The 14,658-nt window shown below is 37.3% G+C and overlaps 1 protein-coding gene across 3 annotated transcripts in view; it reads left to right on the plus strand.

The window, feature by feature from the left end:
- LOC105254613 (serine/threonine-protein kinase 26) overlaps window positions 1-14,658 on the plus strand; it is an 88,761-nt gene that overhangs the window by 22,561 nt on the left and 51,542 nt on the right. The window contains exon 1 of one of the 3 annotated variants that reach the window (XM_011263444.2): window positions 3,958-4,104. The exons of 1 other annotated variant lie outside the window; for it this stretch is intronic. The gene's annotated coding sequence lies outside the window, so the exon portion shown is untranslated. Of the gene's footprint in view, window positions 1-3,957; window positions 4,195-14,658 lie in introns of those variants that run through there. One more of the 3 variants, XM_011263427.2, reaches the window with a different exon arrangement.

Consider the following 14,658-nt stretch of genomic DNA (forward strand, 5'->3'; position numbering starts at 1 on the left):
CATAATCCATGAATATTAATCGTCGCGATCGAATTAACTAAAGTATCGATCAAATCCTCTTAGAATTATATAGTATCGTAACAGGCCGATTCATCAAAGTTTCACGCACGAGCGCCGTTATAATCTTTGATGGATCGATTTTGCATCGAGGCTCGGCATTTCCATTGTAAAGTCGCAGATTTCGGCGCCCGAGTCGATTACGTTCTCTCGCGCGTGTATGATGTAGCTAGCTGGAAAAGACAAAATTGATTTTTCTGATAATGAAAAGGCAATTATGCGTGGCCTCGTGTGTTCGCATGGTCGGCGGAATAAATAGCTTCGCTGGAGTTTTTAATGGCCTCTCGCGTCGAGGGACCCGGTAATCCCCGCTGTATTCCACTCTCGTTCGTCGTACCTATAGTCCCACGGGGAGCGTTAATTAACGTTAATTAATTTAACGTACTTAACGTCAATCCCTCGTCTCGACCGCGAGGGAAGGGCCGATATCCGGGTGACGATCAGATATCGTCAGAGCGCCGTTTCTCGATTACGATCCAAGCAGCAAAGCTTTAGTCTTTGCATTATCCGATCCAGTTAATGCTCTTGCTATTTCAAATGAGTAATCAAGCCGAACAATCAACATGAACGTGAAATACATTACTATCGATAATCGATTATCGTTTGTTCGGCATATATTTGATAATGTACCTCAATCGCATCTTGTTCCAACTTAAATTGGCTTATGCAGGTTAAATAATTACGTAATATATAGCATACTTGCACACGAGGAAGATCTATATACATGGTAAAATTATATAAAATTTATATATTTCAATTATATGAAAGTTTATCTATTAGGAATTACAAGATTCCATTTTGCGAATTGTCAAGATAGTACTAATTTCATGAGAGATAATAACGAATTTCGTTTGTTGCTTGTCTGCATTCTAGATTGTATATTCAAGCAAAATTATCATATTTAAATCTTTGCATTAGGTACAGCACGTGCTAGAGATTTGACGTCAAATTTAAATTTCCATCTAATGATATTACGTAATTTTATGCTCGCACCTGAAAAAGTTTCTACGTAATTCGCGAATATAAAACTTAGTTGAACACTTATATATAAGACGTAAAAAGTTGATCACCGCGAGGCGTCGTTTTTAACTTGCAAATTTGCCAAGCCTTTTTTTGATATAAAAAACTATAGCAAGGGAAATCTAATATATCTAAGAGATGGAAAAATATCGAACAAGTTTAGAAAATTTTTTTCTACAGCTGAATTGTTACTGTTGAATTGTTAGCCTCGCGATTCACGAACAGACATACATATGTACTCGCTGTCGCGAATTTCTGGCGAATTTGCATCAGATAATTCGACGAATAAAAACATATTTATTTACCAACTGTTTAACCAGTGTTTTTGTATGGGTGCAAAAACATGTGTGAGAAATTAGACGATGTACAAAGAGGAGAGGACTCGTCTTGCTTGTACCTTTTTGACGCGATCGATCTCCCCATGTTTGTCGATCCGCCCATTGAACTTCCTCGACTGCCTTCGATGCACCGTAAGATCCTCCGTCGCGCTCTAGAACCGGTTTTTCGGGCTTGATTCACGGAGCAAAGCTGTTCTTCGATCGCTCTTGCACCTCGAACTTCATATTCCGTGTTTTCCCTTACTTTGTTCTTTCTCGCATTGGATAAAAGCGGTAGAAAGCTCTGCTTTTTTGCTACAATCTCAATGGATTGCAAGTCGCCATTTCTCGTAAACGTTCGTTATCTTTTATTCGCAAGAAGCCATCCCATGGGAGACGCGCCTAAGATGCCGAGCGTGTCGTTTAAGACTGTAGTCTGTGCACTTCACTTTATGCTAATCAATGATACATAACTTTTTTTTCTTTTTTTTTTTCTTGCTTTTTCCTTTCTCTCTCTGAGATTTACTTTATTTAGACCATATTTTTATTCCATATTTATAATCGAGAGTGTACGTGTGTATATATAAAATTTTAAAAAATTCTTTTTACTATTTTTTAACATCATTTGATGAGCGTTGCGTGATCTTAGAATTTTTATATCTTATCATTCGGATATTTTTTTATTTTTTTTTAGACATTATCAAAATGCGTGAGTGACGACGATCGAACAAATTTCGAGCCGAGCTTTATCTCTCAAACTTATTTCGCGTCAACGGGTTAGATGTCTCGTATCATCAATCCTTTGCATTTTCCATCGCGTTGTGCAGCCATCCAAGAATCTTTGCGGTGTCGTTTCGCACCCCGAGGAAATTGTCAAGTCCTGACGACTGATATGGATTTCGTTCTCCTTACTTTGCACCGTCTATCTCGATACAGTTTCTAATTTATCTTCCTCCCGTCGTTTCTTGACGGTGCATAAAAACGATGACGTTGTGGCGTTCGATTTCACGGCTGAGAGCAAATTTAGCATTTTTAATTGCGTAATATTATTATTAAAAATCTATTAATATCGTCACTGTATTAGAAATAAATTTGGAGTTAACTATAAAAATTTTAATTACGGATCTTAATTTTTTATAGGTAATTTTGTCCTGGTTTTTGCCGACTTTTTTTTAAATTGATATTCTGAAAACATTATTAACTTAATTTACTGACACGCTAATTTTTACGCTATTTATCCGAAATTTAATTTCCTTACAATCGTAAATTTTACTCTGTGGCACATTGGTCTTAGTTTTTCGTCTTTTGCTTTTTTTTCTTCTGTCTCTATGGTATCGTTACTAACTTTTCTAGATGAGGAGAAACTTTTTGTTTCCGAGTTTATTCGAGCGAGCCTTCTTTAACAAGTAATTTTGTAACTAATATAATAAAGGATGCATAATGAAACGCTGCCGGGTTTAAAAAATTTGATTAACCATTTTTCAAGCACTGCCTCGGTATCAGACAACTCATTGTTTTTTTATACTTGCAATATATTATTATATATATTTTTTTAAATAGTGTGTGCAGTTTTATTGATTAATCAATTTTTTTTCTATTCTCGTTTCATTTATAAAAGTAGAATTTTTTCGACTTTTATTTGATTGTGATTTAGTAACAATTTCGTACTTTGAAGGCAATCAATTATTCTTTCGCTCTTATTTTTAGAATTTGTAGTACGCATAGTGAATTTTAATTTATTCTCTCTCTATCGTTGCTCTTTTTATCGTTTTACTCTGCGTTACCCCTCGTAAAACTAAATCATTCTCGCGAAAGTTGGCTTTGGAAAGTATGAAGATCAATAATTTTTGATTATAATATCAGCGTTTGAAAATAAAATCAGCATCTCAAAAATCAAATTAAAATTAGGAAAGTTTTAAAAAATAATATCCTCTACTAGCAAAGTATCCTTGTTACGATATTTTTATTAAATCATCGATCAAAATTACATAAAAAGTCTGAAAAAAGCAATAAACTCTTTTCCTTATATTTGTTTTGTAAAAATTAATTTGCCACGGATTATTTTATTATATGACAAATATCAAAAAGGATTAAGGATTATATTCTGCCAGATTACCTTCTTACATATCAGACATTTCCTCATCCTAATCGATGTCATGTTCTCGTCACCCACGTCGAAAAATCCGTACCGACTCGTTCAGCCGCGAATTCTGATTTATCTGCTCCATCGTCACGACCTTCATGCTTATGGTACCCTTGCGCCCTCCGCCCCGCGGTTTTCCGCCCTTTGCAACGGCGGGAGATAGAGGGAGAGGGAGGGGAAGAGAGGGAAGAGACGGGATGTTTTTTGCCGGACAAAGTAATTCCACCAGCAGACACCCCCACCAGTTTGTCGGCCGCGTGGCGATACAAGCATCCCCTCCCTCGATAATCATCGACGCGGTGGGGATGCATTCGGGGGTGGCGACGGTGGCGACTGGGGGCGGCTGGCTGGATGGTTGGCTAGCTGCTAAGGGGTTGCGTCGCGGCGTCGCCGTCGTCGTTTCTTGCGGATTCGGTGCCCCGAAAGAGAGAAGCTCTCAGTCGACGCGCGACCACCCTGCACGCGACACCTGCATCGTATCGTCACTGCAACCCCCGTGTGAGAGGCATCCGCCACCCACGATCGAAGGGGTGTGTGATAGCGCGCGAACAACCAGGAAGACGCGAGGTAATTGGAGAATTCCCGGGTTCGCGCGATTTTTATTTTATTGGTTTTTTCAAAGGGTGTGTTGCGGTGGAAAATATCGATTTTAGAAAAGTAAGATATTAAGCTATTAATAATTATAAATTAAAATTAATTAATTTCTGTTTGAGAAATGAGACTTTGGAAAATAGAGAAACAACGAAAATACGATAAAACGATATATATTTTGGAAAAATTGTTTCGTTTTTTTACGTTTTTTAAAAACGTACATAAAATATGAAATTACTTTTCCATCAAACTAATATATAAATTATTCAAACAGAAATTTCTTAAAATAATTTTCTATATAATATTTATAATAATTCTGTTTGATTAAAAACAGATCTATTATATTTCGGCTAATCTAATAGATTTCTTTTTTGTTTGAATTCTTGTGCCTGATGGATGGAGAATTAATACGTTTTTACATATCCACATTTCTTATTAGCACGTTTCGTTATGCAAATACGTTTGTATAATATGAATCATCCTCACGATTGGTATTTTATTCTCGAACGTGACATTGCGAGTTGCGACCAATCGTAGATAGAGTTTCTTCATTATGCTGGCTCACCCTCGGTCGTTCGTGCAATGGTGGAAAATCACGGCAGACATGTAATAGTGCAATCTCTTTCCCGATGACTAAGACTTTGCAAACTTTTCCACTATACAAAGATAGTAATATTTCGCAAAGTTTGCAATTATATTTGACATGTGATTACAAGTCTAAAATTAATTTTCTTAACATACAACTTTCTGAAATTGATAGAAGAGCAAGCATTAGTAAAAAGTTTGTTTATGTTTTAAAATTTTTAGTTTTTAATTATTAATATTATTATATAACAATTTAAATTTTTACGGAAATTACCATTATTTTGCATTCACAAGTGCAATGAAATCATCGGCAAAGAGGGACACAGCTGCTTAATATGCCAGAATCTTTGATGATTCAGGCTAATTAAAGATTTTTTTAATTCTTTAACGAATTCACAAGCAGTTCTTGCGTAGGGATCGTCGAATCTGATATATAACACCGAGAACAGTTTTGTGTTTCGTAAGGGATAACGTGATGATAACGTACAAAGTAAGGGCGTATTCTCGCGACGATTTTCTCGATAACTACACCGGTACCGATTTCCGCAACTTGTTGAGACGGGCATCGCGTGATGCGGTCGTTTCTCTCTTTGAATGCGATCCCTCCCGGTGGAGATATCTCCGTTCGCGCCGAAACGGAAACGATTTCATTCGAGTTTCGATCTGAGAACGTTCACGTGTGTGGTCGCTTGTGGAAATTCACAAAGACGTGAAAAATATCTCGCGTGTCGTTAGAGGTGCTTAAATTTTCAATTAGACTCGCGTGCGCGCTCGCTTTGATTCGAATTTCTAAGAAATGATATCGTTCATAAATGTATGAAATAAAAATATATTAATATATATTAATATATTAATATATTTAATATATTAATAATGTAGAATTAAATTAATTGATTTTATTACATTACATTGTATTAATAATTGGAATTTTAAATTAATTTCGAATAAGATTTAGAGAAAAATTTCGAAGCATATTCGCAGTGTTAGCTATAGCATAATATCTAGCTATAGTATAATTTATGCAAATAATATTAGTGCATAATTGACATTATGCACCGATATTATTTGCATAAATTTGTGAATGAAGATAATGAAATAGCCCAGACTAGACAGGAGTAACCGACATTGGTCAGACGACAGGCGCGCCGAATGAATTACGTAGGAAATTGCGCGATATCGTTTTGTAAATTGAATTTTCAAACAGACGCAATGCGCCGCGGCGTCTGAAAATAGGCAGGTCGATTACAGGGAAAACCCCGACAAGTTCAGATAAAGTGGCTTTAACGCGGCGCTTCCTTTGTCCCGTCGCGCCGGCTCCGTCTACGGGGAACGCCCTTTCCCTCCGCCAAGATTTACGGTGTCTATGGGGAAGAACTTTGATAATGCTCGGCGCGGAGCGTTATAGGGATCTCTCGCGAGTCGAGTCTCCGGCGTTTCCCTTCAACCAAGTGGAAACGCACGACCGTGCGAAAGCGAAAGAAGTATATCGCCGAGCTCGCGCGATATCATACCGGAAGAAAATAGAACCGGCACTTTTATTGTCGAGCTTTTAAGCGATCGTCATTTCTTGCCAGATGGAAATAAGAAAATAAGAAAAGCTCATCCGCCGGATTGTCGTTTCTTGCAATTATCGTTTACTTCTATTGCCTCGACGATTTTCGCGTCGATTAAAACGTCTCTATTTGTGCTCGAATAATTCGCCCTTAATAAGGGAAACTCAAAGCGTGTCGGTCTCGTAAAAACGGAAAAGGAAAAAAAGGACGATACCGTTATTAACAGTTTACCTTTGCATGCTAGTTTTTATCATCACGAAAACAAGTGATGTCCTACAAAGTTTGTCGATATATTTATTATGTATTTCATATATCGTGTATACTTTACAAGAGCATAAATTCCTTAATAGTAAAATTATCTCACGACAACCATATAATTTACTCATTGAGCAACATTAATAAGTAAGTAGTGTGACGAGCAATTTCGCGTCACGGAAGAGTTTTATCGCGAAACTAGTTGCGGTATTGACATTTAAATATTTGCACGATGGGACAAGTTTGCATTTTTTTAGCGAGTTTTATTTGCTACTCTAAAGATAAATATCAATGACGCAATTTAATGATCCATTAATTGTATTAATTATAATTGTTATATTAATTATATTAAATCTATTCATTTAACAAAATTTAAAATCTTACTCATTATAAAATGTAATTGTTCCTTAATTTATTGATTATGATTTCGAATATCGCGATGAACCATAGCGTGCGAGGAAATAATATGAATATAAATAAGAATATAACAATTTTTATTTCGCAGAGAAAAATCTTTACAAATGTTAGGTGAGATTTACACGAGATATATCTATTTAAGCTTGAGACGCAAGCGTGCAACCCATTGACGAGGACTGCTGTGAATTCCTCGTATTCGTGATCTATATTCTCACATGATTCACGTAATGACGCGTGTATAACCGATGCAACGCTTCCGTGATAATTCATGCTATATCTGATTTTCCGTAAATACGTGCGTGCGTGAGTACGTTCCCAACGACCGGTGGTGCGGTGGCTTCGATCGCTGCTTTTCGTGCGTGGATACTTTCCTTGCCCATTAGGGGCACGCGAACCATTAGGTTATATGTATCGAGCAGCGCAAGCCATTACTTGGCTGAAATTGGCTCGAGAGCTATTTTCAAAAATTCCTCTTTGCTCCATCGAGAATACGTCTTGTTTTTTTTATTCTCCTTTCTTTTTCATTGTTCATTGTCTATGTTTCTTTTCTCGCTTTACAGCGTAAATAGGAAAAAGGTTTTGTTCCAGTTTTGTAGGTTGTTTCGGGGGAAGAAGGGGAGAAATGCGAGGATATGGCTATTTCTAATAAAACAAACTAGTCTTTTTCCTGAAACGGAAGGTGAATTATATACGAGACGACCTGTGGCACGTACATCCGTACTTCCGGAATTAACGCGAGTTTTTTCAAATATCACTTTGCGCAACGGAAAACTTTAATCGCAAAACTCGAGCTTATATCGCTATTCATTAATCACATGACTGAGAAAACTTTGTAAGAGGCGAAACCAATTATTGCACGATGTATCTTGCTCTTATTTATTGAATAAAGAATACAATTTTTTATCTTTCTCAATTAATATAAAACGACGATGAGGCACATTTAATCCGACGAGGAATTTTAATCGAGTAAGTAACCTTCGTTCTCTTTTATTTTTGATTTTTTTTTTTGCGTAATATTGTAAAATACGCCCCTTACTCTTATCACTCGCGAAGAACACATTTGCGGTCATCGATCTTTCGTTGACGGCAAATATACGTCGCCGTATTTTTAGACGTCGCTGCGACAGGTAGGAGATGTCGGAGACGAGTCTATTTCCGAATACTTCGGATTCCACGGATACGTTAGATAGCTGACAGTTGGACGGTTAGATGAACGTCACTCTCCGCCGCATTAGTTAGTTATTTCCGCCGACGGAATTATCGATCCCCGTCAATCTCGTTAAGTTGTTAAATCGTCCGCAAAATGCATAAATTTGATTGTTTCTACCGCGACGAGAAATTTGCGAAATTATTCCCATCTGCCGGAATATCACGATATGCGAAATAATATTAATTATAATATAATTTTTTGTCTATTTACAACCCGTTATATGTATCTGGTCGTAATATGAGAGAGATATGTTTTGCGAATAATGAATTATATGTGGGAAACGAGATCGTACTTGCCAGTTGGTTCATTATTTACTCTTGCGCTGCCTCTACCATCGGTCCATCGATCTTGATATACTGACATCGCTGTTTCGATATGTGTAACACGTCCCTGCATCCTACATATGACACGGCAACACTCATGATTTGACAGTGGAAGAGACAGTCGCCATGAACAAGCGCGCAAAATATATCTATGTGGGTAGGTACATCATATACTCAATCAAAGTCACGTATCATTTATACGATTGCTGTGGAAACTCCTGCCGTGTCAAAAGAGGAGTTTATATCATTTCGAGTCATATTCTGTGCGTTTATTATTATTTAATTCTAATATTATGCATATAAATACGTAGAAAGATATGAGAGAGAAATAATTCAGAGACAATTCATTTAGCAATCTACACATTTGATTAAAATATACTTTGTGCTCGCAATACATCGCAATCCACTATTGTCGCGCAGACTAATGAATACGGGCTCCGCACAAACATGGGATTTAATTGTCCGCAAACACCATTAACCGAATAATCTAGATGACCGCGTCCAACTGCTATGTGTTGACCGAAACGTTTTATTAAAATTGTAGTCCCCGTTGGCTCGTTATCAAACGTGATGTTTATCATTTTAACGCAACCCCTGTTGTTGCGAATCTCAGTTTGAATAATAAATTTTCATCAGTTTATTATCTGCCGACGGATTTTTATCGAGAAAATTGAGTCGAAAAAGTGAAATAAATTCATCAAATAATACGTTATCGAAATTAATTTAACGCGACCTCCGCCGATAGATTTCTTCATTAATTAAATTATTACTACAAGTATATTGATAATAATGCTAAATCATAATCCATACTCGTATTTTATCTCGCGTGCCAAAATTAACTCGGACAATTCATCCCCTGGCCACAATGTATCGTGTATTACAAAACGCTTCACTGGCGAGGCTCCAAAAATGTTACACGTTACGAATTTCGACATGACCGGAAACCTGTGTACAGGTGCAAAAGACCGCGTTTGAGCGTCGTTTAATGGAGAATCAGGTACACGTATATCCGGCGAGCGACAAGTTTAAATGAATCTGTCTGTCGCAAACAATACGTCCCCCTTCCCCTCTCGTACGTCTGCCTTTCTCTATCGTGAAACCCGGAGTGTCTGACATCGTCACCGCGGATTTCTATGGGCCAGTTTTCCATGAATCCTATCGGCGGCCGACAGTCGCAAACGCGTCAGACAATGCGCTGTCAGACGGCTGTCAGGATACCGTCTGCGGCTATATTGGACACATATACGCGGTTAAATTACTTTTTCGAGCGAGAGAGCGCGATATCCGTGTCCTCGTGATGGATTCTTTTCGAGTCGATCCAACTGTATAAGTTATACGTAGAACAGCTGTTTCTGACAGCGTTGCGTAATACTTTTTGAAATCGAGTTTAATAACGTAATATACCAATAACCATTGTTAGCTTTCCCCTTATTAGCAACACGGCAAGCAATTAGCAGCAGATTCTGCCGCGTTCAAATATTAGTTCGATATACAATAATTGCTGATGGAGGCAACCTTAATTGATATAACCAACGCTCTGAATCTCGCGGACAAATTTTTCTCTATCAAATGCACAATCTGATAATAATTTGTGCAATAATTTATTACAATTTTTTTATCGCGCAGATTTATTTTCGCAATATTGCGTATTATCTATTTTCTTTTTGTTTGTTTCATCCAATGTTTATAGTGGCTTTTGACAATTATTGGAGTCTCGTTGTGACGACTACGGTATTAAAAAAACAGTTTTATATCGATAATTCTGTAAAAAATGCCGGCAGCGATCACCGCGCTTTGTTCCGGTCACCGCATAGGCTAAGCGTTTTTTTTCCGCACGTTGCGAGAGTTCGATAGAGATGGACGTGTACCATGTACATGTGCATGTGTCTCGACGCTGCTCTATGCATCGTATACCTGCATATACGTCATCCATATTGGCCCTCCCCCGACGACGCACATTCGCCGCATGTACAGCCATACACACACATACGCACGCACACGCACGCGCGTTATGTAAGCCGTGTAACGCTGGAGCGCGAGAGAGCAGGTAGAACATGAACCTCACTGTGCGTCGAGATACACATACATGCATCTGGAAGACTCCATGTTTTTGTTCGGTCAAAAATTCAACGCATCGATTTTCACTCTTTTGTCTGCGAGAGCATCTGCATAACGAGTAGTTGTCTAGGTTGTACCAACATTATTTTGGATTTAAGCAGTACTTAAGGATGTTTTGTACCTTTCAAAATATTGAGAATTTAATGAAAATTGTACAGAATGTAATTACATATGGTTAGAATCTTCAGTACAATTTTTTAAATCGATTCACTAAAACGTTCACAAGTTATAAGGATTTTAATTTGCACCGAATTAACATGTGTTCTTATGGGAAACGTATAATCACGTCGATTCAAATGACGAAAACATATGGAAATAATATTCAGAATTTGTTTAAAATTTGCAAAAGTTTAGATACAGAGGAAATATTTGCTCAAATAATATTATACACTACTAACTAATTAAAAAGGTATTAAATTCAATGAAGCTAGCCATTTATCTGTCACAAGGCGAAATTCTCTGCCAAAAGTAATCATTTCGATTAACAAAATTCGGAATTATTTCAATAAAAACGCAATAATAAATATTAAAAAATACATCTCTACACTGTAGCTAATTGTAAGATCAAATTGTAATATTTCACACAATTTCTTATTCAAAATATACCAAAAGTGAATATTCGTCAATATTGATTTTCAGCTACTTTTTGCTGGGATTGTACATACAAAACATCCTTAAATGTGTGTCTCTCTAGTTATCTAAAGAGAAAGATAAAGATAGGCATATTCAAGTGTCATTTAAATCCAAAATAATGTTGGTGCAATCTGGTTTTAAACAATTAAAATTCTGTGATTTGTTGGAAGAATGTGTTATGTAACTGGTGGGAAGCACATCGCTGTTACGCCCATAACTGTTTACTTGATAAGGAAACGTGTAGCGAAAAGATCAGAATCCGTTTCTCGATGATTGCTATTGTGAAGTATCCCATAGATTATTTTGCCGTCGATGTAATTATGATTGATTATTGGGAGGATTAATGACGGTGATGCGCAGAGATTTTAAATGGCGATGAGATGGATAATCTAAACGTGACCGGTTGGAATTTCCTGTGCGTGAAAAAGAAGGAGGAGAGGAGAAGGGAAATGGAGTTGCGAGCTTTACAATGTTTTGATATGATAGCTTCATCTTTTCCTGCTCGACGCGATCATAAATCGTCTCCGTGGCGAGTTTTCAATATCTTGATACGATACTAGTGCAATATCTTCTCGTCCAATGTACCGTAAATCAAACACGAGTGATCTTGTCGCTCGTTGCATATGAAGCGAGATATTATTCGGGCCTGAACTAGTTATGTATATTCATGTTATTCGGGTCGAATATTCTTAGTTAGACGGAAGAGACTCGTGTTTTTTCTTAAAAAAATACAAATTCCTCTGGAAATAAAAGATCAGAATCCTCGATAATATTGCGAACCAGAAAACCGTTTTTTAATTTGTCTCTTTCTCATCTATATCTATGCAATACTACAAAAACGAATCTCAAAGTTTAATAAATTTTATTTTATATATATAATTTATCGCGTCTCTTTTTGATTAATAAAATAAATTCTACTTGCCGAAATGTGTAAAATTTTTGCAACGAAATGCATTCGCATATCCGAAAGTTTCGTTGAAAATCTTGCGAAAGGCGGAATAACATAATGCCGAAGAATTGCGGGGGAGGAGAGAGAGAGCAGGGACTGTTTGTTGGCGAAATATTTGTCTAAATTCGTCGTCTTCGTCGTTGTCCTTCGTCGTTACCGGTGCGACAAGAAACTCGCCCAATTTTGTTCTGCAAAACAACGAACGCACGGGGGGAAACTTTATGCGCCCGGTTTTACGAACTGGAACCCCGACCTTCGCCCGAATCCTTCGTCGTTCTATTGTCGCGAATAAAGACTACGTCGCTCGCTCGAGGGTAAATGCAGTTAATTGAAAATTCTGCGAAACGGTACAGGATTCCTACAGTGAATAAATCGACGAGCGACGAAATCTACAATTTCAAGTTGGAATAAATTCGTGGTATAAATTTTTATGCGATAATATTTTTAAGATGGAAAAATAGAAAAGTTCTTTGCCTTTTGAACATTTTATTCGAGTAATCTATTTGACGTTTGAGAAAAATTTACAATTGACTTACGATTAAGCGACGATGATTGAAAAAAATATTGAAGAAAGGAAATGTTATCGATGAATAAAGGAAGAAAGAAATACATTTAATTCCCCCATTTCATTTGGCGTGCGACGCACCTTTCGAATGATTTTGTGATGGATCCTTTTTTTCTTCGACCGATTTCATTCAGTTAATTGGAAAAGTTAGCCGATTGAATCCCGACTGATGCACGAGCGAAAACACATTCGCTCGCGACCAGTAATTTTTGTATTTTTTTTCTCACTGACAAAGCCGGCAATTTCCTCTTTTTAATGACACGATGGGCTCATTGCTCTCGGTACAATTTGAAATCGATTTTAACGAGGTTATCTAACTAAACTCCTCCGATGTAATCGGCGGAGGCTCAAACGCGACTGCCGGGTTAAGTTGGGAAAGTTTTCAATTATCGAGATTTCGTGCGATTTACTTTGTGATTAAAGTACCTGTGCTCGCCGCTTATCGGTTGTTCGAGAGTCGCGAGTAAATCGATTGGCCGTTTCCCAGGCGATAAAAACACAATGAATTACAACACGCGATAATGTCGAGTTACATAACTCGAAATTTAGAATCGTACAGCAACTATGTATTTTTTTGGATCGTCGATTTTGAAATTTTCCTATATATTTTTTTTTTTACCTGGACGCGATTGGAAATTTCCCTTGATATTCCGCACTCCCGTGAATCTCGCGATGGAATCGCGAGGCTTGACGGTGATTTTAACGGAGAAAAATATCGCGGCGATTGCGAGAGATGACCCACGGATCACGCGCGACCCAATTTGATTACAAGGCGATGTTCTGGCCGTAATTACTGCCACGGCGCTAATCGCGTTACGAGCCCCACCTGCTGCCGCGAGACATCCGGCCAAGTGCCCTGTAAGTCGAGCAATCAAATCGACCGAGTTCGAATAACTATTTCAATTAACAGTAAATACGTACGGTACGCACGAATCAATCAGTCTCTCGAGAAGAACAATCTGTTACGATGCTTTCTCGAAGGACGTTATATAACCGTTTGAGTTACCGTTTGCGTTATTAACTCTTGGGTAACTCTTGATAAATATTCTTATTGACAGATACATTGACCGCTAACGTGTCGCTCGCTTTGCTCGCTGATATATCGTCGTGACTCTCACAAGTATTTTGACATATTTCCTTGTCGATATTTCCTTCACCGATCGAGAATAAGCTCGATTAATTTATTACCATTTTTATAATTGCTTATTATAATTTTAAATTATAGGTAAGCCTGTATTATATACATGAGAAAAAATTAATTTTCTTAGAAACTCTCATATTAAAGCATCAATTTTATATTTGAAACGATTTACGATACCATATATCATTTATTATGAAATAATAATAATTGACATATTGGGATATTTAAAAGGTGCACTTATTAAAAACAATTTCAAATGAAATTTTAAACGTAATAGCCGTTTCTTTGAAATTAAAATGTGTCTTTGAAATTATAAAATCTAGACGGAGAGATTTTATACGTATATGACTTAACTGTAATAGATGTGCCGGAGAGTAATACAGTTATAATAAGTTGTAAGTGACAGAAAGATGGGTGAACTTAATTATAAGTTATCAGCTCGAAGGATCAAATAAGATAGAACAGAGATAGAGATAGATACATAGATAGAGAGACAGACAGAGTGAGAGGGAGGAAGGGGAGGCAGAATGAAATTGGAACGATATTTTAAACAATTTATCGGTGATGTCTTACGTCGATTTACTAAAAGATTACAGTTCTTGTATGCAACGCGCGATATTTTCATTGACAATCGTGGCACAAGTCCGATCGACGTATTATTCAAATCGAGAGGGGGGAGAGAGATGGCTACGTCAGAAGGTGGCGGGAGAAGCCGCGAGAGAAGAGAAGGGAAGGGAAGACGAATAGCCGCAGTTCGCTGCACCTGACTATTTATAACAAA

The sequence above is a fragment of the Camponotus floridanus genome, unplaced genomic scaffold (assembly GCF_003227725.1).
Source record: "Camponotus floridanus strain SB8 unplaced genomic scaffold, Cflo_v7.5 scaffold42, whole genome shotgun sequence".
NCBI lineage: Eukaryota > Metazoa > Arthropoda > Insecta > Hymenoptera > Formicidae > Camponotus > Camponotus floridanus.